Source organism: Acinonyx jubatus, chromosome E1 (assembly GCF_027475565.1).
Source record: "Acinonyx jubatus isolate Ajub_Pintada_27869175 chromosome E1, VMU_Ajub_asm_v1.0, whole genome shotgun sequence".
Classification (NCBI taxonomy): domain Eukaryota; kingdom Metazoa; phylum Chordata; class Mammalia; order Carnivora; family Felidae; genus Acinonyx; species Acinonyx jubatus.
Window position 1 is genome coordinate 15,587,389 of NC_069397.1, and position 22,665 is coordinate 15,610,053.

Sequence of the window (22,665 nt, forward strand, 5' to 3'; positions counted from 1 at the left end):
TGATTTTCTTTTCAGAAGAGCCATTTTCCTCACGAAGCAAGTTTTAATTAGTTAAGATTTACAACCAAGCTGCAATTCAAATCCAGGTCTTAGTAAAATTACAAAATTACTGGGGTGCCTGGGTGGCTCAGTCAGTTAAGTGTACGACTCTTGATCTTGGCTCAGGGCATGATCTCGCAGTTCCTGGGTTCGCGCCCCGAGTCAGGCTCCTTGCTGATGGCGTGGAGCCTGCTTGGGATTCTGTCTCTCCCTCTCTCTTCCTCTCCCCTACTCTCTCTCTCTCCCTCTCATTCTCAAGATAAATAAATAAGCTTAAAAAAAATTACAAATTACTATCTGTCAGAAACCTTTAGGATGGTCTGAAGTGCTCAAAAAATCGGGACTGTGTTAAATCTGGAAATTCTAGAGTCGCTGGGGTGGCTCAGTTGGTTGAGCGTCTGACTTCAGCTCACGTCATGATCTCCAAGTTCATGAGTTTGAGCCCCACGTCAGGCTCTGTGCTGACAGCTCAGAGCCTAGAGCCTGCTTTGGATTCTGTGTCTCCCTCTCTCTCTGCCCCTCCCCAACTCACACACTGTCTCTCTCTCTCTCTCTCTCAAAAATAAACATAAAAAAAAAAGATTTTCTTAATCTGGAAATTCTAAGTATTTACTGTTTATGTGGCTTCCCCCCACCTCCTTTGTTCTTTTAATAGCAGCACCCCCATGTTCTTGGGAACATGGTTCTAGGTAATGAGAAGTTCTGTTCTTAAATGTGATTGCCCATCTTCCCACCGGAGGCAGCCAGAAAACTGTTCACCTGGAAGGGGAATGAGTGATCTGATGGAGGGCTAGGAAGAGTACTGGAATAGGAGATAAAAACAAGCAAAGATGGCGGGGGGTGGGGGGGGCTGATCTGGCTGAAGGACGGGTACTTCCATCAGAAGACACTGGGCTCTTGGGGGCAGAGAACAGAGAGAAAAAGGGCACGGGCTACATGGAAAACAGGTGAAGCAAATTTCAAAATAGCGCCTGGAGATCGGCCTGGCCAACCCTCACCAGCTGTCCTTCAGTCACTCAAGTCTGCATGTAATGTTCCTTCAATGACCTAGAATCTTAGCAGCCAGAGAAGCTTGTACCAACAAAGCCATCTCCTCTGAGAAGCTGGGCTGCTGGTAATTAAAAAAGAGAGGCAAGATGGGGTGCCCGGTGGCTCAGTCGGTTAAGCGTCCGACTTCGGCTCACGGTTTGTGATTCGAGCCCTGCATCAGGCTCTGTGTCATCAGTGCAGAGCCTGCTTCAGATCCTGTGTCCCACTCTCTCTCTGCCCCTCCCTCCTCTCAAAAATAAATGAAAACATTAAAAAAAAAAAAACTTAAAAAAAAATAAAAAGAGAGGCAAGGATAAATATCATAGATAAAGGAAAACCACAGTTGTAAGCTTGAAGCAGAACTCAGCCAAAACTGGAGGAATTATGTCACAGGACTGGCATAAGGAAGTCAGGAGGGTGGAGATGAAGGTGTTGCAAATAAAGTGCTGTGGAAATGTGCTGTCAACCTGTTGATGAGCACAGACGTTCAGGAAGTGGGATTATAAAGGCTCAGCACCACTTCTTTAAAAAGTGACATCTAACTTCGTATTTTACTTCAAAATAATGGCAGTTTGGGGAAAGGTGGTACACCTGGCATGTCTGACTTCATGAGAAAAGCATTCGATGAGCTTTTTTTCCATGGCATCCTGGCGGACACGACGGGGACCCAAAGGTCAGATAAGGCAAGCTGGTAAGTGGCCAAACCAGCATGCCCTCAAAGTGCAGATTATTGGATAAACATTAACCTAGAGGGAAGTTTCTCACTGTGTCCTAAGGGACTCCATTCTGGCTGTGTTCAGCTCAACGTTATTCGGGGTTTTTTTTTCTGAGGGGGGGGATGCGAGTGGAGGAGGGACAGAGAGAAGGGGACAGAGGATCCAAAGCGGAATCTGCGCTGACAGGCTGACAGCAGTGAGCCCGACATGGGGCTCGAACTCATGAACCAAGAGATCATGGCCTGAGCCAACCCAACTGAGCCACCCAGGTGCCCCAGCTCAACATTATTCGTAATTCCCTTGAAAAAAAAGTATCAGGGAATATCATGATCGCATACAGATATCACAAAACCAGAAGACAATAAATAGTATTGTCAGCTGTGTAAATGTGATACTCAGAATCATTTTTAAGAACTGCTTCCAATTTACATTTAATCCCCATACAGTAAAGCAGAGGCCTTAAATTGGTGAACTGCATACCTGCTTTATTTGGCTTGCTCAGTGTTTTGTTTTTAACTTTATTTATTTTGAGAGCCCGAGCACGTGGGCCTGTGCAGGTAGGGGAGGGGTAGAGAGAGAGAATCCCAGGCAGGCTCTGCACTATCAGCTCAGAGCCCAAAGCAGGGCTCGATCTCACGAACTGTGAGACCTGAGCTGAAATTAAGAGCCAGATTTAACCAAGTGAGCCACCCAGGCCCCCTGGCTTGTTCTACGTTAAGAAAAAATTTAAACTAATAGCATGTAACAATTAGCTGGTTTCACTTTAAAATCCATATTTTAAGCTTGGAGAAACAGAACACCTCATTCCTGCAAAGGCAACATCAGCTGGAGGTGAGTGTGGCCTTGACCCCTGCATGGGCTTCCATTTGGGGCACGTGGCCCCCACCAGCATTTGAGTTAGTGACTCCTGCAGTAAAATGCTGGTTTGGATTATTAAATGTGATCGTATACACAGTTTTTGATTATGCATTAAATTCTGATCTCCTCTCACTTTCAGCCTTTGTCGATTTTGCTCCTGCAGCAAGATCCAACATCCGATCACAACTTTATAATGAGAACCTGTATATACAGAATATGCCAATTTTTCAATGTGTCTTCTTCTCCTTTGGTTTATTAAATCTTCCCAATATTCTAGGAAGTCTGGCTTTATTGTTTGTATTATAAGGGAGTTTAGCTAGCTAACAGGGGCCAAAGGCAAGATTTCAACTTAGGGTTTAGGTTAAATCTTAATCTACCACTTCCCACCATACCACACACCCCTCAACCCCTGGAGACAGCCTTGATTCTGACCCAACCAGAGGAGACTTAAGTCCAGATTGCAAAGCCCCTGGGCTGTTCTGGAAAAAGGACAGCATTTGGAATCCTTGCTTTATTTCCGTGTTTAATCTTCTAAAAAAAAGTTTATAGTAGTGCTTAATCCAAAGACAGCTGACTTTCATTTACACTTAACCTGTGTTGAACTCATACATTAAATTTTAAATCTCTGCTCTCGAAAATGTATTTTGCTCTTTAAGATCTCCTTGGTAATACTAGTAATTGGTATCTGGCTTACAAAAAGACCCCCAAAAAACAAAACAAAAAAAAGCAAACAAAAAGACTTTGGACCCTATTAGAATAATAGAATTTGAATTAGACAGACTACTTCTAGTCTAATTCTAATTCTAACTAGAATTAGAATAAAATCCCATTGGAAATCCAACTCAGGAAAGTTCCAGAATGAGAGAGCTGTGTAGCAGCTCAGAAAACAACCTGTCCAGAATGGAGGAAGACTAGAAAACCCCAGAAAAGGGGGATTCTCCAAGGTAAAGGGGGTACTCAATAGAATGCCTGACTGAATCGAGTTTTGGGGGAAAAATTGAGGACATAAGTCAAATAGAACAAGGGGGGTGGAAAGCCCATTAGGAACTTCAGGAAAAATACGGGGCACCTGGGTGGCTCAGTCGGTTAAGTGTCTGACTTCCACTCAGGTCATGATTGCACCACTTGTGAGTTCGAGCCCCGCATCGGGCTCTGTGCTGACAGCTCGGAGCCTGGAACCTGCTTCGGATTCTGTGTCTCCCTCTCTCTCTGCCCCTCCCCCACTGGTGCTCTGTCTCTCAGAAATAAATAAACGTTAAAAAAAATTTTTAAAGATTAAAAAAAAGAAACTTCAGTAAAAATTTAAAAAAGCTGTACAAGAAATATAATCGTAATACACTGCTTGAATTTGCCCTGAACAATATTTACAGATGTTCAATTACACACAATGTAGGAATCACAAGTATATAACAGAATGTAAGTGTCAACAACTTTGACAGAGCAAAAATTCAAGAACAGAAAATAGGACAGAGAGGGGAAAAGAACTGAAGGGCAAAGTAGAAAGATACCAACATTCTCAAATCATGAAGTCTTTATTGAAGCACGAGGATTAAAGGCATAACTGCGTTATTTAAAGCTAAAAATGGAATCAAGAGAACCAGGAAGGTAAGGTTTAGTTTAAGTGAGTTAAATGGTCATCCATCCTAACAGAAAAGTAACAGATAATGTGGGATTTGTTGGATTGACAGAGAAATAGCAGGAACATATATTATTTAGAGATACACACATAATCACCAGAGTTTTTTTTTAAAAAGCCATTACAGTTAAAAGTGGTAGCTTTTGGGGCGCCTGGGTGGCTCAGTCAGTTGAGCGTCCGACTTCAGCTCGGGTCATGATCTCACAGTCTGTGAGTTCGAGCCCCGCGTCGGGCTCTGTGCTGACAGTTCAGAGCCCGGGGCCTGTTTCGGATTCTGTGTCTCCCTCACTCTCTGACCCTCCCCGTTCATGCTCTGTCTCTGTCTGTCTCAAAAATAAATAAACGTTAAAAAAAAAAAAATTTTAAAAAAAAGTGGTAGCTTTTGGGAATAGAAAGAAATAGAGGAAGATCACTTTTTATTATAAGCCTATGTGTACTATTTATGTTTAGCCATAAGCATGCATATATATATATATTTTTTTTTCACATATTGGGAGACTGCAGTGGTAACTATACATGTAAAGTATGTAATAGGACAGCAGTGCCATTATGACTGCAATCAGTGTGACCCCCCTGGGAGCCAGAACAGACCTGTGTGAGGCTTTCTTCTCTGACCCACACATTTGCACAAGGAACACCTGCTCTGGTCCCGCAATGACATGTCACACCCGTCTGACAGGAGTTCACCCACTCTCAACCCTGCGTCCTCACGACCGCACTGAGTGATTTAGATCCAGTTCTCTCTGAAAGCCTTTATCTATGTGTCATTCATGAACTGAGCCTTGAATGCAGCATGTTGTCTCCCAGTTATTCCACAGATGAGTTGAGTGAATTACATAATAAGGAATCAACTACCTGAACGTGGGCAGTCGGGGAGTATCAGAGGTTGGAAGGTCCAATTACCAGGACACACGTGGACTCTCTGGTGAGGACTGGGAAACACGGGGTGATCTGCTCTGGCACAGCACAGGGGAGATGGCCCCCAACATCCAGATCCAGGTGAGTTTGTTACTCACCAGGTGTTTTCTGGGCCCTTAATCTGAACAGACAGATGTGAAGGGTCCACCCTGGCTTCAGGGGGTATGTAGACCTGGATGGAGACTGGCAGACATCATTGCTCACAAAGAAGGAAATAGAACAAGTGTGCATATGTTTATGTGGGTGCAGGCGGGTTGCCAGGGGATGCTCATCCCCAGGAAAGAAAGAAATAGGCATGTGGAGCTACAAGGAATCTGTGACATTGTAGACATGATCAATGACAATGGTGGCTGGGCACCGGGTCATCTTACAAGGCTAACAGGAAAACCTAACAGAAAAACAATTATACATAAATACAAAGAGAAAGAGCAAACAGTTAACTGAGATGCTACCAGGAATGAACACGCCAAGAGGAATCAACAGTCATGACCAAAGGAAGAGTTAAAGGCACAGGTGGGTTTCACGTTGGGGAGATGGGGAAGTTCCCTCGGATGGTTTATTTTCCTCCGTACAGAGCTCGGAGGATAAACTAAGAGAGTGTGAACTCAAAGCCAAGGAGGCCCCACGTTTGAGGACAACGGAGCATCTGTATTATCATACATTATTTAACTTTTAAAATAATTTTAATCCATTTGGAAACCTAAGGAAAAAAACTAAGATGAAAGAAAGATCATTTGAAAAGTCTGTCTCCCTACCTGGCTACCAACCAATGTTGCATGGTTTTGTCTTGAGTAGTGGTTCTTCAAGTGGGATCCCTGGACCAGCAGCCACAGCATCAGTGGTATCACCTGAGAACTAATTAGAAATGGGAATTTGGGGGTTCCACCCCAGACCTACCTAGTCAGAAACTCTGGGGTAGGGCCCAGCAGTCTGAATTTCAGAAAGCCCTCCAGGTGATTCTGATGCAGATGCAGGTTTGAAAACCACAGGTTTTGGGCAAAACAAAATCCAATGGCAGTGTTTGGTGCTATCATCATCTCCTCAGCTAAACTGTTTACGATCCACTTAGGCCAGGTGAAAGCCATAGCCCTGCTAAGAAAACAAACATTTTCAAGCAATCTCTAGAGCTAGTTTCCCGAGTTAGGGCCAGAGAGAGGTGACCTTGCCCTGACTTCTGGTGGAAGCCAGCAGCAAGGACTTGTCTTGGGAAGAAGTTTCTGAGAGATACCCATCTGCCACAGTTATCAATGGGCAGGCAGTGGACTGGGTGGCCCCTTGGCTGAGCAGCTGAGTGCACTGGGAGTGCCATGTGGCTGGCTTTGCATAAGTCATCTGCTATTATAAGGATGCAAGAGGCACTTCACTTCTGTTCTGGCTCCTGGCATTCTCAACAGAGCTCTCAGATATCCTTTGGCTATTTCTGACTTAAAATAGACCAAAGTGGGAGTGGGGAAGCAATATCTTGCATCCTATATACACTGTGATGATGGGCTCCAGGGTGTATGCTTTGCCAGCTTCTCACTTCTGCTTCTGTTAGGAGGGAGTCAGAGTTCCAGAAAGGTAGAGAACATTTCATGCCTGCCTCCATTTCCCTTTACAGAGCCCCTGACAGACACAGCAATCAGACAAAGCCTCAGAATCCTTAACATTCGCCTCACAAAGCTACTACCGATCAATCTGTATTGACGGGCAAGATGAAATTTATCATACCAGTTCAGGACACCGGAGTATTTTATCATCACAAAGCCCCAAACACAAGTCCCAAAGGATGGCACAGTTGCCCTAGGGTCTCTCGGTAGGAACAGGTGACCGTCATTAATGACTTAATTTTCTGCACATTTTCCTTTTTAGTTAGGGTAATGAATTTCATACATTACCACTTATTGCCAACAACATGAAACAGAACTCATTTTCATTTCTCCTAAACAGTCTTGCTAGAATTTATGTCCAGAGGTTGGTGGGCTGATCTGCATGCAGGCTTAACCATCCCTCTTTAAGGGAAATTAAAGAGGTGCCTGGGTGGCTCAGTTGGTTAAGCGGCTGACATCGGCTCAGGCCAAGATCTCATGGTTCGTGAGTTCGAGCCCCACATTGAGCTCTGTACTGACAGTGCTTGGGATTCTCTCTCTCCCTCTCTCTCTCGCTTCCTCTCTCTCTGATCCTCCCCTACTTGCTCACTCTCTCTCTCTCAAAATAAATAAATAAACTTTAAAAAAACACCTTAAAATATAAGGGAAATAAACTTGAAAAGTTCCAAAAGCCAATCCAGAATGGGTCTAAGTCCCATCTGAACATAAACAGAGTGATCTAAATGTTCAGTTCTGTTCCCTTCCTTCAAAGTGCTTATATACAATTTGGAAAGCAAAATGAAAAATACAAATCAAGGTAAATAAGTGCCAAGTTGCTGATGGAAAAGAAAATAACACCAGAGGTTCCCAAAAGGAACTCAGAGAGTTGGAGGTTCCCAGAAAGTTGGAGAAGGCTTTCTGGAGGCCATAGTTGGATCTGGGCAGGCAGAGAGCAGAAGGGCAGACATTCCAGGCAGAGGGACAACCATCGCAGAGAGGAAAATGGGACAGAGCCTATGGCTCACCCCCAGGGAGCAGACAGGCCAGCCTGCCAGAGAGAGGCCTTGAGGCCAGAGAGCAGTGAACAAGGCTCCGGGGACAGAGCAGGTGGAACAGGTGAGAAGACAGCCCTAATGAGTGGTTGAATGAGAATGGTGTTTAAGACAGATTAGTCCCGGGGGCACCTGGGTGACTCAGTGGGTTGTGCGTCCAACTTCAGCTCAGGTCATGATCTCACAGTTTGTGAGTTTGAGACCCTAATCAGGCTTGCTGCTGTCACCACAGAGCCCACTTCAGATCCTCTGTCTCCTCTCTCTCTCTACCCCACCCCCCTCCAAATGCACTCTCTCTCAAAAATAAACATAAAAAAAAAAAAAAAAAGATTATGGGTGGAGGAGGATGGGCTAAACGGGCAAGGGGCATTAAGGAGGACACTTGTTGGGGTGAGCACTGGGTGTTACATGTAGGGGATGAATCACTGAATTCTACTCCTGAAATCATTATTGCACTATATGCTAACTAACTTGGATGTAAATTAAAAAAAAAAAAAAGAAAAGATTAGTGCCACCGAACTGAAACTGAAACTTGGGGAGGTACAAGGGAAGATCTGTGGGTCTATGTCCTTTCTTCGTTCTCTTCTGGGAACAAGGACACTGAGTGGCCTATTGTCTCTCCCAGCCTGCCATCTGCAAGATAAGGAATTCAGACCAGCCTCCCTCACTTCCTCCGATTGCTTCTCCCCCACCACTCCCACCTCATCAATCCTAACAAACCCTGTCTTGCCACTGCATCCAGCACCGTTAAATGCCCTGAAACTCTTCTAGGTTACCTGAGGGCTGGGAAATCATGGAGGGGATCTAATATGACACATTTGTAATTAGTTAATTACAGAGGCAGTGGGGTATAATGGTGAAGGGCTTGGGCTTGGAGTCATCCTGCCTGGATCTGAATCCAGATTTTTCACTTACCAATCTATGATTTTATGAACGTTACCTAATCTCCCTATGCCTCAGTTTCTCCATCTATAAAATGGGGCTAATGACAACACTTACCTCATAGGGTTGTTATGGAGACTAAATTGACACACGTAAAAAATAAACAATGTCTGAGATGCCTGGGTGGCTCAGTCAGTTGAATGTCGGACTCTTGATTTCATTTCAGCTCAAGTCATGATCTCACTGTTCGTGAGATCGAGCCCCTTGTTGGGCTCTGTGCTGACAGCACAGAACCTGCTTAGGATTCTCTCTCTTTGCCCCACCTCTGCTCACGCACGCACGCAGCACGCTCTCTCTCTCAAAATAAATAAACTTAAAAAAAAAAAAAAGCAATGTCTTACAAATAGTAAGTGTTCATTAAAGATAACCATTATCAGTAGTACTATTATCCCATGTGTTAACTATACTAGTTCTGGGCACCTGGGTGTGGCTCGGTCGGTAAAGTGTATGACGTCAGCTCAGGTCATGATCTCCCGGTTTGTGAGTTCAAGCCCCACATCCGGCTGTCTGCTCTCGGCGCAGAGCCTGTTTCGGCTCCTCTGCCATCCCCTCTCTCTCTTTCAAAAATAAATAAACATTCAAAAAAATTAACTATACTAGCTCCAAGATTATTTTCATGGGTTATTTCAAGCCAACCCATTCACAGAATTTTCTTACAAAGTCTAAACGTCCCTCAACTGCATCTGAATCCATGCAACCACCTGATGTTCACATAAAACTTTGGAGGTGGAGAGAACTTAGGAATTATCCAGCCCAAATAACTCTTCTAAATTTTTTTAATGTTTATTTTTTAGAGGGGGAGGGAGAGGCAGAGAGAGAGGGAGACACAGAATCCAAAGCAGGCTCTCTGTCAGCCCAGAGCCTGATGTGGGGCTTGAACTCACGAACTGTGAGATCATGAGCTGAGCCAAAATCGAGAGTCGGATGCTTAACCAACGGAGCCACCCAGGTGCCCTGAAATAACTCTTTTAAAGATGAGTAAACAGACTCAGAAAGGCTATTTGTCAGTACTCAGTAAAAATTTTCTTTCAACTGATCTGAATTGTCCAAATCACAAAGGAAATCGGAGATGGGCATTCAAGCCCCCCTCTGTAACCTGCTCCTTTTCAATCTTCATGACCACTTGGAATAGTCCATTCCCACCAACTTTAATATCTGCAGCCTGCATCTGCCAAAAGGACTAAAAATTCACCCGTTTCCAAATCCTCAAAAGTTCCAAAATGGAAGATAATTTAGCGTCTCATTCCTGGAGCCACTGGGACCAAGACACAGTGGAACCAATCACATAGAAGGTCCTTCGGTCTTTCGGAGAAAAAGTTCTACTTCAGGATGCAGTCACCATTGCCAGAAGCCAACATCTGCATCTAAAACACGGAACCATTTGAACTGGCAAGCGTGCGTTGTTAAGACCGAGGCGAGGCCTTTGGGAGAAGAGCTTGGCCAAGGGAGAAAATCTGATTAATAAGAAGATAAGCAGCCAAGAAATAAATTAAAAGACTGCTCACAGAGAGAGCACAGGGGGAAGGAGGGGGAGGTGAGGCTTGGTACAAACATCGTGAGAGGGACGGAGAGCTTTAAGGATAAGGAAGAGGGGAGGGTAAGAACTGATTTTCTAATATTAGACTCACCACATGCTCAATTCCCAAATCCCAGCCAAAACGAGGGCCCTGTCCTGCAGTGAGTCCCAGGCAGCATTCTGCTTCGGGACACTTTTCTCGCATCAGGACTATGCATGAATGCCAAAGCAAATCCCATCCATCTCAACTCCTCGCTGCAACACAAAATTATTCACAGGGCTTATCTTGAAATGTCCTTTCATCTTGGCCTCCCACTAACTTAAAACAATGCGTTTAAAAAATATTCAAGACCCCCACAGTAAATCCATATCCCCATTATTCACAAAGCACTTATTAGAAAGCTGTTTATCCTGAACAATACGTGGTCAGTTTGAGAAATATGCCTTCCGTTAAGCTGCTTTTGATAAAATATATAAATCAAAGCCTTCGTGAATACCAGAACACTATCAATTTGGACCAAATTCCTGGATTCTAATGCAAGCAGCTCAGGTCCTCAAGCTTTGAGCACAAACATCTCTTGCCCTTTATTAATTGAAAAATAAGCAGATGAGGAAAGACACGGGTGCATGGCTCGCTATGCAACTTAACAAATGACGTGATGTTCTCAAACTTTGATTTAGTTTTAAGTAGGCATTTTCTTTTCAACTTTATGATAAAAGTGATAAATGCTGACTATGGGAAATTTAGGAAGTACAGAAAAGAAAACCAAGGGGTCGCTTCTGAAAACGTTCTTAAATTGATGACTGATGGTTGATAAGATCCCAAGCCTGGCCATATTCCAACCTAACTAAGAACATTCTCCTAACCTATTTCCAAGCAGACTTTCTAGTTGGACAGAGCATTTATTCGCTGCCACTCACCATTGCATCATTTTGCTGTGCTCTTCAAAACAGCTGCGGGACTCCACCCCAATTCCTAGGTTTCTGGGGGTTCTCTGGCAAGGAGTCACCACCTCTCTTACGTCATGTGCTCTACACGACAGCCAAAAATCCCCTGGGCTTAATAACACTGGGATGCGGGGGGGGGGTGGGGGGGGTGGGGGGGTTACACTGGATGGCTGTGCGGACAGGGCAAGGACAAACCAGGGGCTATTTTGCGGCTGGCCAACCAGGCAATGAAGTTTGGGAAAGGGTAACTCTCCGAAACCGAGAGCTATGAAATCAGGTCAGGGTGCAGCCAGAGGAAAGCTCAGAAGGCCCTCAAATCTTCTGGCCAGGGCAGAATCTGGAGGCATCTAGAAAATGAGAGGTTGATAACAGAGAAGAGCTGGTAAGGCCTTGTAAAAATGAGAAGACACCAGCTTTGGAACTCGTTGAGGGCTACAGTCAACAAGCATTCTGGTCAATGAGCTATGTGCTTGTTCACTCAATGCCTATATATTGAGCGCCTACTGTGTATAAGACCCAGACTCATACAGAACAGGACCGTGAGTAACAGAAGGAGCTTACTCTGATACAGCTCTAGGAAAAAATGCTATTAATGTGGGTACTGACTGTTGGAGTCCTTCAGAGAACAAAGCCACCTTTCATACCAGGCTGCCCGCATGAGAGTCTGCTTACCATCCTTCCAACATAGCCCACATAAGACCCGCAGCCTGGATGCTGTGAGGCTACACCATCTCTGTCCCCCTCCTGCTTACATCCTTTGTCCCCCAAAGGATGGTGGGGTCGCTCCATATCAGTAGTGTGCCATTCATTCAACCTATGGAGTAAAGCCACGCCATCAGGCCTCAACCCAGTGTAAACACTATTCACGAGAACACCTGACTACAGCTATCTGTCTCATTAGATGACAAAGGCTTCAGTTTTACCTTTTCCTCCCCTTAGAGTAGAAGAGCTGCCCTTTGAGCACCACCGCTGTGCGTGTTGTGGTGAGTGGCTGCCTGGCTGGTGCAGCCCTTACACACTGCTTGTGCAAGCCCGGGCTCAGCACGCACCCCAGCTAAAGCCCTTCTGTGAATGGACGTGCTACGTGGCTCAGCCACTGAGGCTTTCCTTCTACACTTTCCCGTCCCCAAACGTGATCTAAGGACTGGATGCTGCTGTGAAAACTGGAGCCAGGTGAACACCACTAAGCTAGAGAGAAGCAGGGAGAGAACAGCAAGGTGTGCCGGCCGGCCTCCTTTCTGTGATGCCAAACCCTGACCACACAAACAATGAGGAAAGAAGGCTATTAGGACACCCAGGCTTAACAGGCATGTGGAGTACCAGTCAGGCGTCCCTGGTCAGCTTGAACCTGTTTTCAGGATATATGGCCTTACAAGACAATTTTTCCCAAGTTGCAAATACATATGAAATACTTCACGAAGGCATTACAGTTTACATTCACACACATCAACTCACCTTTGCTGAAAAAGTTAAAATGATATAAAACTAGGAGTGCCCCAGAAAATGCAGGACATGTGTTCACCATCACAATACCTACTGATATAAAAGAGACAGAAAATAATCCTTTCTCTGTGGTAAGTGTAAGCTAATCTTCAGGGCTCTTACGAGAACAAAGAGCCAATACGTACACATAAGCACCTAGATCGACGTTAGGTACAAAGGGAGTGCTATGCAAGTCTGTTCAACAAGGAAAAGGGAATAGCATTTTAAAATGCTATAGTTTGGAACAACATATTTAACAAAAATTTGCTGTGAACCCAGAGACTCAAAGTTTATGAGGAAACTGTCCACAGTCTCCAGGGGCTCCAAGCCCAAGGAGGAGAAGGAGTCTAGGGCTCCAGCTATGGGGGGCTGTCTGGATAGGAAGGTCTACAGCGTGGGACCAGACACCTTCTGGGTGAGAGCCTGGCCAAGCATCCTGGATGGGCTGCCTTTCCCTGAATAACCCTTGCTAGCCCGCAGCGGGAGGCAGGGGGCATTTAATTAGAGCTCTCTAGGCCTTGGCTGGGTAAACACTTCAATGAAAGAAAGCTTGAGATCAACCAAGATAGAGATGTAATTTGAAAAGCTGACTCTTAAATACATACATAAAATGAAATCTGGAATATCTGAACACTGATTGGATATTTGATGTCATGAGGTAATCATCCATTTTGCGGGTACGATAAGTTGTTTTTCAGATCCTAACCTTTCCTAGATCATATTCAAATACTTATGGCTAAAATGATACGATGCCTGAGATTTGCTTCAAAACCACAGAGGGGGTAGTAGGCTGGCAAAGGGGAGAGAAGAAACAAAGACTGGCTATGAACTGATTATTGCTGCAGCTGGATGATGGGTGTGTGGGGGTTCATGGTATTGTTTTGCCGATTGCTATATACATTTGACACGGTCATAAGAACAAAATTTTTGTTATGCTTTTTTTTTAAAGGAAAAAAAGGAGGGGGGCAATGGCATGGTTAAAAGAAGAATCCAGGCATTTCAGAGAAGGAAATGGCCAGAGGAGAGAGCCTGCCTTGAAGAATTTGGGAAACAAGTAAACCACCAGGCGATGATCATTCACACAATGAATCCTGAAGTCGCAGTTTAAGCGGGGAACTTGGGGGCGGAGCGGGGTGAAAAGGAAAGAAAAACTGAAATATTCACCATAATCAAGAAGAACATATGTTCGTCCGGGATTATTGCCAGTGAAACCTCATTTCCTTCCGAACACGTACACAAAGTTACTGGGGTCTCTCCCTACCTACATCCCCCCCCCACCCCAACACACTCACACCAGACAATTTCACTCTCCTCTGCAGATTCCGGGGAGGTATCCTGGAGACAGACATCAAAGGAATTAGAGCTGGCAGCCCAGAACAGGTCATGCTGTCAGAGGGAGGCTAGGAACCACATGAAAAGCAGGGAATTCACAGGGCGTTTATTATTATTATTATTATTTTTTAAAGAGCTCAGAAATGTCTCTCGTTTTAGTTTTAGTTTAAGGACAGCTACCTCTGGGGAAAAGGCTTTGAAGTCATCTCGCCCAGAGCAGCAAGCAGCAGAGGGAGGAAAATGCTGCGCCCAGTGGAAAAAAACAGAGGGATCCACGTCGGCTTACAGGTTTGGCCTCTCTTCGCTAAATGATAACCCAGAAGATTTATGCTTGATATAAGGACATGAAGGAAAAGGAAAAGGAAAAGCCGCCAGATATAAATAGGGTAGCCGGGACCGGATCTGAAAAGGCTACAAGGCTACAATTGCAACTGCCTTCCTGAGCAGCCGCAGTTTATAGAGATTAAGTTAAAGAGACCCTGGTAGGACCCCACTGACGACCTCTTATTTGGAGGCTCAAGTGCTGGAAGACAAGAGTGGCCTGACAGGCAGACGAAGCATGCCACTCGGACTGTGTGCTGCTCGAGACAGCGCTACCTGAGATGCCCGGGATGGGAGGTCCCAGGGCAGAGGTGTGGTATCTACAGCAGAGATGTGACAAACAGGCGGGCCGCCAGTCACGGCTGACAGCCAGCAGGAAGGAAACGAGAAAAAAGTCCGAGCATAAAGTTGACCCCAACTCAGCAGCACCAACCAACACAGAAGAAAGAGAACAGAGACGGTCCCTGCTAGAACTGCCCATGTGTCCAGCATCTTCCCGGCTCCTGTGGGGATATTAAGGAGCTGAAGTAGCAATTAACTTCGCATTGACAATCCCAAGATCTGAAAGGAGACTCTATTGGCATCAAGGCAGAGGGGACAGAGGGCCACCAAGTGGAAATTACAAGCCCCACCTGTGCACAAACACGGGACCTGACAAAACTTTATTCAAGGGCAAATGAGCCATACAAACCAGAATATTCCACAACACCAAACATTCCACAACAGAAATATTCCACAACACCAAAAGCAAGATGTTGCATTTAAGATACAAAGAACAGACCACCGAAAACAGGAAAAATACGGAAAATGCATGCATGCTTTTAGGCCAAAGTGTTAAGAAAGAAAGAAAGAAAGAGAGAGAGAGAGAGAGAGAGAGAGAGAGAGAGAGAGAGAAAGAAAGAAAGAAAGAAAGAAAGAAAGAAAGAAAGAAAGAAAGAAAGAAAGAAACTGAATAAAATGAGGAAATGTAAAAAAAAAAACAAACTAAAAATGCAATTGCATTTTTACAAGATCCATTTAAAGGCCATAAAAAACAACAGTGCCAATACTATAGAATTGAAAGGAACAATAAAAAGAGAACGGAGAAAGTCAAAAGAAATTAAAATGATGAAATGAGGACAGAACAAATGAAAGGGGGAGAATACATAAAGATACAATGAAACCTCTGACCCAGTAGTCCTTCTAATTGTTTTAATGTTTATTTTTACTTTTAGGAGAAAGAAAGAGGGAGAGCAGGGGAGGGGCAGACCTAGAGGGAGACAGAGGATCTGAAGCAGGCTCTGTGCTGACCAGCAGAGCCCAATGTGGGGCTCAAACTCACAAACCGCAAGATCATGACCTGAGCTGAAGTGTGTCGCTCAACTGACTGAGACACCTAGGAGCCCGAAGCATGGCATTTTTACATAGTGAAATACCATGTAGCTCTCAGAGATCATCTTTTAGAAGAATACAGTCTTACGTGGAAATAGGAGTACACAAGAAAAGAGGCCTACAGGTGATTTTCTCCCCTGTACACTTTTTTAATATTTTCCAATTTTCTACAATGATCCTGTATTACTTTTGAAAGAGAAAAATATCCCGATAGGTGTTTTTGGTAAAATGAAGAACAAAAGAGCCCCAGGCAACCTTAAAATACAACAGTAGGGCTGCCAAAAATCGATTCTGCTGAGGTCAAAGGCAACTCCCCTTCATGAAGCTATCGCTCAGACAAGTCTCCTCACTATTCAGGATTGGCACCTTACAGTTTGCCTTATTTTACAACAACCCAGCAGGCTTTCCAGAACCCTTAAGAATAGGATGCCACTGCACAGCCATCAATTCACAGCATGGGTTTGCCTCCTCGGGTTTTCTATAGGGTAGACAGGCTGGAGACTCTCCCCTCCCTTCTCTGTGCCAACATACTTCACTACTTTTAAATAACCTGTCACTTTCTAAAGGTAAATATTAGGGTTAGCTCCTTCTCAGGCATCATAATTCTCTCTCAACTAAAATGTTTGTGAATTTTCAATCTCTCCACTGAGGTCCGTGTCCTCCATGAAGCTACCCTGTGGACAGCTGACTCCTGGCTCTATTTTAAATATCCCAGTTTATGGACCTCTAGAGAAAAGTCACAGGCAGGGACATGGAGGCTCCAAGGAGATCTACTGACCAGAGAGGGTTCTGCGATCACAATGCAAAAGCAGAAAGGATTCCCTGACAAGGTCCTGAACACACAGCCTTAGGCGTGTCTGCTCTCTACAACTTACACACTTCTTCTAAGTTACTTCTTCCAGCCTTCAGACACTGAAAATAAGTAACATCTTGGCATTACATCACATATCTTTCTTCAAAAGAACATCACTAAACAGCGAAAATTGTAAGTTATCATGTCTATTCTACTACAATAAAAAAAAATGTAACTTTTTAAAAAAGTTTTTTTTAATGTTTATTTATTTTTGAGAGACAGTGAGCGAGTCGGGGAGGGGCAGAGAGAGGGAGACAGAGGGGCAGAAGAGGGCTCCACGCTGGCAGCAGAAAGCCTGACATGGGGCTCCAACTCACTAACCATTAGATCATGAACTGAGCTGAAGTCAGATGCTTAACCAACTGAGCCACTCAGATCCCCCGAAAGATTTTATATTTAAGTAATCTCTTCACCCAATGTGGGGCTCGGATTTACAACCCCAAGATCAAGAGTCACATGCTCTACTGACTGAGCCAACCAGGCACCCCAAAAATATAACTTAAAAAAAAAGTCACTCAACTCTTCCACTTAAAAAATAAATATCACCTGCTATATAACTTGCTCAAACTTTGAGAGTTTGGAATGTAGGTGACTCATGTTCCAATCTTGTCTGTATTAGCCCCAAACTCCAAGAAGATTAAATATACTTCTGACTTTATTATTTTTTCTAATGTTTATTTTGAGAGAGAACGCAAGCAGGGAAAGGGCAGAGAAGGAGGGAGCCAGAGAATCCCAAGCAGGCTCCGCATTGTCAGCGCAGAGTCTGATGCGGGTCTCGAACTCACGAACCGCGAGATCATGACTTAAGCCGAAGTCGGATGCGTAACCCACTAAGCCACCCAGGCGCCCCTTTCCTTCTGACTTTAAGGCTGAAAGTTTATACAGACCCTTCCCTGGATGAGGACTGCCTCCAAAAGTAGTAATCTTCCCATCAGCTAGAGGCCCTGCCTTGTGCTCATGTCAACATGGTGGCTCCTCTCATCTGTCCACTCTACTTCAGCCAGTGGTTCCGCTTTGAGCCCTTTCAGTTGAATGGATGGCAAAGGCCCAACAGTATGATAGGTTATTGTTGTTTATTTGTTTCAAGTAACTAAAAGTGACCAGATCCAGGGCGCCTGGCTGGTTCAGACAGTAGAGCATGTGAATCTTGATTTTGGGGTCGTGAGTTCAAGCCCCACACTGGGCGTAGAGTTACAATTAATCAATCAATAAAATAAGATAAAATAAAAGTCATCAGATCCTCTTCCTTTCATCTCTGGCAAATTATCCGGTGCTGGAAAAGTCCCTCCGCAAGCCAGTCAACAGGGTGCAGGTGGGGAGAGAGGGAGGAAGGGAAGGAAGCCCTTTTCCCTCATTCTCACCTCAAAAACACCAAGCTTTGTTAGGGATTCCCAGCAAGTCCATATTCCTCACTCTTAGAAACTGAATAGAAAAATGCAGCAATGCTTGGGCAGAGGTCAACATTTTTAAAATTGCGTCCAGCAGGGTTGGTATTTTCTTTCAGGCAAGGGCCACACTCGGGGAAACTTTAAAACCAATAATAACAAACCACCTGCCAACTGTGAAATACATGGAGAAGAGAAAATTGGGTGCAAAATGGAAATGGATTTTTCTAAAATGGAGTCAGATGCCCAAAGGGCTCACCAGAGAACTCTAGGAATGGTGGCCTCAGTAATCAACAACATACCAATGATTTGCAACAGCGAGCATTTCTCTTTAAAGCATTTGTGGAAGCACCAAAAGGGGCTGAAAACTGTTTTCTCAAGCCTTCAGTCCTGTTCCCGAGACAAGCCATGCCCTCTGTCACCACCCTGGCCCGCGCCCTCTCATTAGCCTCTCAGGCTGCCCTTCCCCACTCCAGTTCTCCAACAAAATCGTACCAGAATAATTTTCCTTAAATACCACAATCATCATCTCATGCCTCTGCTCAAACTCCTTTAATGGCTGCTTAAATCATCATACATTTGGTGTAAACTTTCTAGCCTGCTTCTCCAGCCCCACCCTCAGCACAGACTTCTATTCCTCTCCTCCCAGAACGGGCCTCCATCCTAGGCCCCCTCAGGACCTGGGTTTGAGTCCCTGGTCTGACTTTCACAGCTGCATGGACCAGAACGCTTTTTGTGACAGAAGGAGGCTGGATTTTGGACAGGCCTGAGCCTGAATCCCATCACTGTCACTTGATAATTTGCATGGCTTGGGCAAATCACTTTGCTTCTCTGAGCCTCAATTTCCTCACTTGAAAAAAAGTGGATTAACACCACTTAATCACAGGGTTGTTTCATGGGTAACATGGAAAAGAGCTTGTAAAGCACTGGCACGGTGCTCAGTCCCCGGCTGGCACATTTTCCCCTTGTGCAGGTAAATGTGAGTGCCCTCCTCTCGCAGTAGTCAGGAATGCACACTGCTGAAGGCAGACAGTCAAGTGCTATGCAGGGAGTATGTGTTGTGACCATTTTTGAGCTCACCCTGGGAACTCTGCCTGAAATGTTTCTTCTCCCCTCCCCTTCCAGGCCACAGCAAACCCCAGCTTCCCTGACCACTCCAAGGGGTCCCAGGCTTGCCTTCCGACTCACACAGCTGAATGCCATCTTCTCTGTTTTTCATCGCTTCTCTGACAGGGGTAGGGCCTTTCCTCTGCTAGAAGACCATAAACTCCCTGGACACCGCGTGCTTCGTGCTCCTGAATGCCCCCCAGGAACTCCCTGTGCAAAACTCCACACCCACTGATGCTCCACAGGCTGCCAGGTACAGACAGAGCACAGAGAGCACAGTGTTCGGAGCTGCTGTACCCCTGACAGCCCGTAAGGCCAAAATCGCCAGGAGGCCACCCAAGGACAAAACCAGGCCCTTAGATGTCTCACTTGACACACACGTTTTAAGTTTTAACTAGCTAACACCACTTAGAAAGCGGAAGAGTCCACGTTTTGTAAACATTTTGGAAGATTCGACCACCCAGGTCTGCATTCCCACATGGCTACTCCTCTGAGATGAAGGGTGCTCTCCCCAGTTCGCCCCAGGCCCACCACTTCCTATCACCTCTGCACCTCACAGAACGCAGGCAGAACAGAATTGCTTTTTATTCCTAATTCTCTATTAAAGTTTAGGAAATAGAAGTTCCACGAGAAAGGACGTAGGATTCTAGAAAAATGGGCAAGGAGTATGTTTCTCTGTGGAAGAGAAGATTATTCCTCTGTGTTTCGTAAACACACAAAGAAGGTCCATGTGGAAATCGCCCACATGGTTCATGCCATTAGGTGACGGGAGGTGTTTGTGCATGCTGCCCAACAGCAATCCTAAGTGGGTTTTAGAGGAACCCTGGAGGATAGAAGTTAAACAGTGAAAAGTCAGTGGGTACTAAGGGTATGGATGTCCTCCCCCGATATAACGAATAGAGGGGTCCAGTAGGGCAGACCATAGGGTCACAGTGCACACAGCCGTCCCAACACCTCCGCCCACCCTCAGGTATCAGGGGCAGTCTCCTATTTGCTCCCTCGGCTTATCTCTTTTTTTTTTCCTCTCTCTCTCTCTCTAGACTCTTGTCAATTCTGCCCTTTCACAGAAATGCTAATCTTCCAGAGATGATCAGCCAATCAGGAGCCACTTTGGGCTGGGTCAGCAAACCGCAGGCTGGAAATGTCCCTGGGGTCCTGGGACCTTGGCTGTTTTCACCCTTTTGGCTGCTCAAAGGGCTCTTTCTTTGCTGCCATAGACATTCTTTCCTGGGGTAGTGAGACACTGTGTGTGTGTGTGTGTGTGTGTGTGTGTGTGTGTGTGTGTGTGTGTGTTAGGGGAGTTGGGTTAACTAAAAGAAGACGAGGGGTTGATGGATTCTATGTGCTTGAAAATTCAGAAGCCCATCTTCTGAGAACTGAAGGTTTCAACCACTCTCTTGAATCCTCCCTTTTCTAAGAGTCTGTGTTTGGTGTGCCTGCCTTATCTCCAGTAATATCCGAGCTGAGAAATTCCTGCTAAAGACCAAGGCCATATCTGCTTCCCAAATGTGCCTTAAAAATGTAACTAACTGGGTGGCTCAGTTGGTTAAGCATCCAACTTTTGATTTCGGCTCAGGTCATGATCTCAGGGTTTGTGGGTGCAAGCCTGACATCAGGTTCTGTGCTGACAGTGCAGCATCTGCTTGGGATTCTCTCTCTCTCTCTGCCCACCCCCCCCCCCACCTCGCCTCCACTTGCTCATGCTCACTCCTGCTCTCTCTCTCAAAATAAATAAACTTCAAAAAATATTAAAAGAAAATGAGGTGATTCTGCCACTTACTAGCCCTGTGGGCTCATCTTTTAATCTCTCTGCTTCAGTTTCCTTATCTGTGAAATGGGGGTAACAGTACCTACCTCATAGGTTCTTGTGAAAGTAACATGAGGCAGCACATGTAAGTACTTCCCATCATGGTGCCTGGCACATGCAAGACATCTCCTTAAGTGACAGCCTTCCTCAGTTACTAGGCAGCTCAGCACAGCCCCAGGGGCAGGTTCTGGAGTCAGAGGGCCAAGCTCAAATACTGACCCAACAGTATCTCACTTACCAGCATGACCGGCAGAACTACTCAGTCCAATAGTGCCTCCCTCAACGGCCATCTTGAGACAGGGAAAAGGAAGGGACCCCATGAAAGAAAAAGCTGGTTTTCTCCTTTGCGTCTTGTCCTGCTTCTATTCTTGCTAGGACTTGCACCCTTACCTGACACATGCCTTAATGGGTGTCCACCTTGTGAAGGTCAAGGAGTTAATGATTTCTTTGGAGGCTCCCAGCACAACAGATAACATCTAAGGAGCATCTGGTGAGGTCCCCATGAACGTTTTCCAAGACCACAGCCTCCAAACACCTTGAAGCAAGACCCCTGGCTCCAGGGCATAAATGACTTCTGGAGGACACTGAGCACAGTTCCTGGATGCCTGAGAGGACACGTACACCACACCACTGTCCTCGATACAAACTCCAGACCCCAACCAAAGACAAGACTCATGCTCCTTTTCCTTTCCAAGTCTTCCAGACGCTCTGGCTGTATCTGCTCTCCCTAGATCTTCAACAAACCCTGCTCTTACTTCCTCTCGGCTAATGTTTGATTTCCATCTTGTGCGAAGCCAGGGACCCTCTTGGCTGGTCCGTGGGACACCCTCTGGGTCCTCAGACCCAGCCTGCCCACATCGATGTGAGAACTTAAATACATACAAAGCACTTGTCCAGGGCCTGGCAAAGTGCACACCCAATAAATGAAAGCTGTAACTCTGACTCTTACTATGATTATTTATTCTCAGCATCCCTTCATTCATGTGTCTCATTCTACATCACAAAGCACTAGATACTGGAGTACAGTGGCGACCTAAAAGCATATTAACACTAATAATCATCAGGGCCTGCCTGAGATGGACCAGAGCTGCAGGACTAATGGGTCTCATACAGGAAGGAAGGATACATCTCACAGCTACTGTGGACTCTGTATGAATGACTGACTACAAGATTGTATCCACTCACTTTCTTAGACATTATAGGCAGGCAGAACAGGGTTTCCCTGCATTTAACTAATTTCATATAACGCATGTCCTATGTACCAGGCACTGTGATATATGCTGGGAACAAAACAGTGACAAGCACTGGGAATATGGCTTTTGTTTTTTTTGTTTTGAGAGAGAGAGAGTGAGAGAGAGCAAGCAGGGGTGGGGTGAGGGAGGGGAGAGAGGGGGAGGGAGGAGACAGGGGGAGAGGGGGAGAGAGAGAGGCAGAGAGAGAGAGAGGCAGAGAGAGAGAGAGGGAGAGAGAATGAATATCTCAAGCTGGCTCCATGCTCAGCGCAGAGCCTGACATAGGGCGCCATCCCACTACCCTGGGATCGTGACCTGTGCTGAAACCAAGAGTCAGACACTCAACTGACTGAGCCACCCAGGTGCCCCGGGTATATGTATTTTCAAAGAGCTCCCCAGTTGACTCTGAGCATCAGCCAGGGTTGAAAAATCACAACTTGAGGTTTCACTTGGGATAAGCTCTTGAGGCAAACCTAACAGAGCTAGGTCCCATCACCATTCCCTGCCTCTCCCCACTGCGCTCTGAGGTGGAGAAGTATATTCCCCATAAGAC

At 45.4% G+C, this 22,665-nt stretch overlaps 1 protein-coding gene and 1 long non-coding RNA gene across 2 annotated transcripts in view; one reads left to right on the forward strand and one right to left on the reverse strand.

Annotated features, from left to right (window-relative positions):
* Nucleotides 1-22,665, reverse strand: part of NXN (nucleoredoxin) — a 158,218-nt gene that overhangs the window by 108,860 nt on the left and 26,693 nt on the right. The gene's annotated exons all lie outside the window — the stretch shown is intronic.
* On the forward strand, nucleotides 1,281-15,147 carry LOC113592719 (uncharacterized). The gene is made up of 3 exons (XR_003412668.2): nucleotides 1,281-1,759; nucleotides 5,086-5,277; nucleotides 13,654-15,147. It is a non-coding gene; the product is annotated as an uncharacterized LOC113592719 (long non-coding RNA).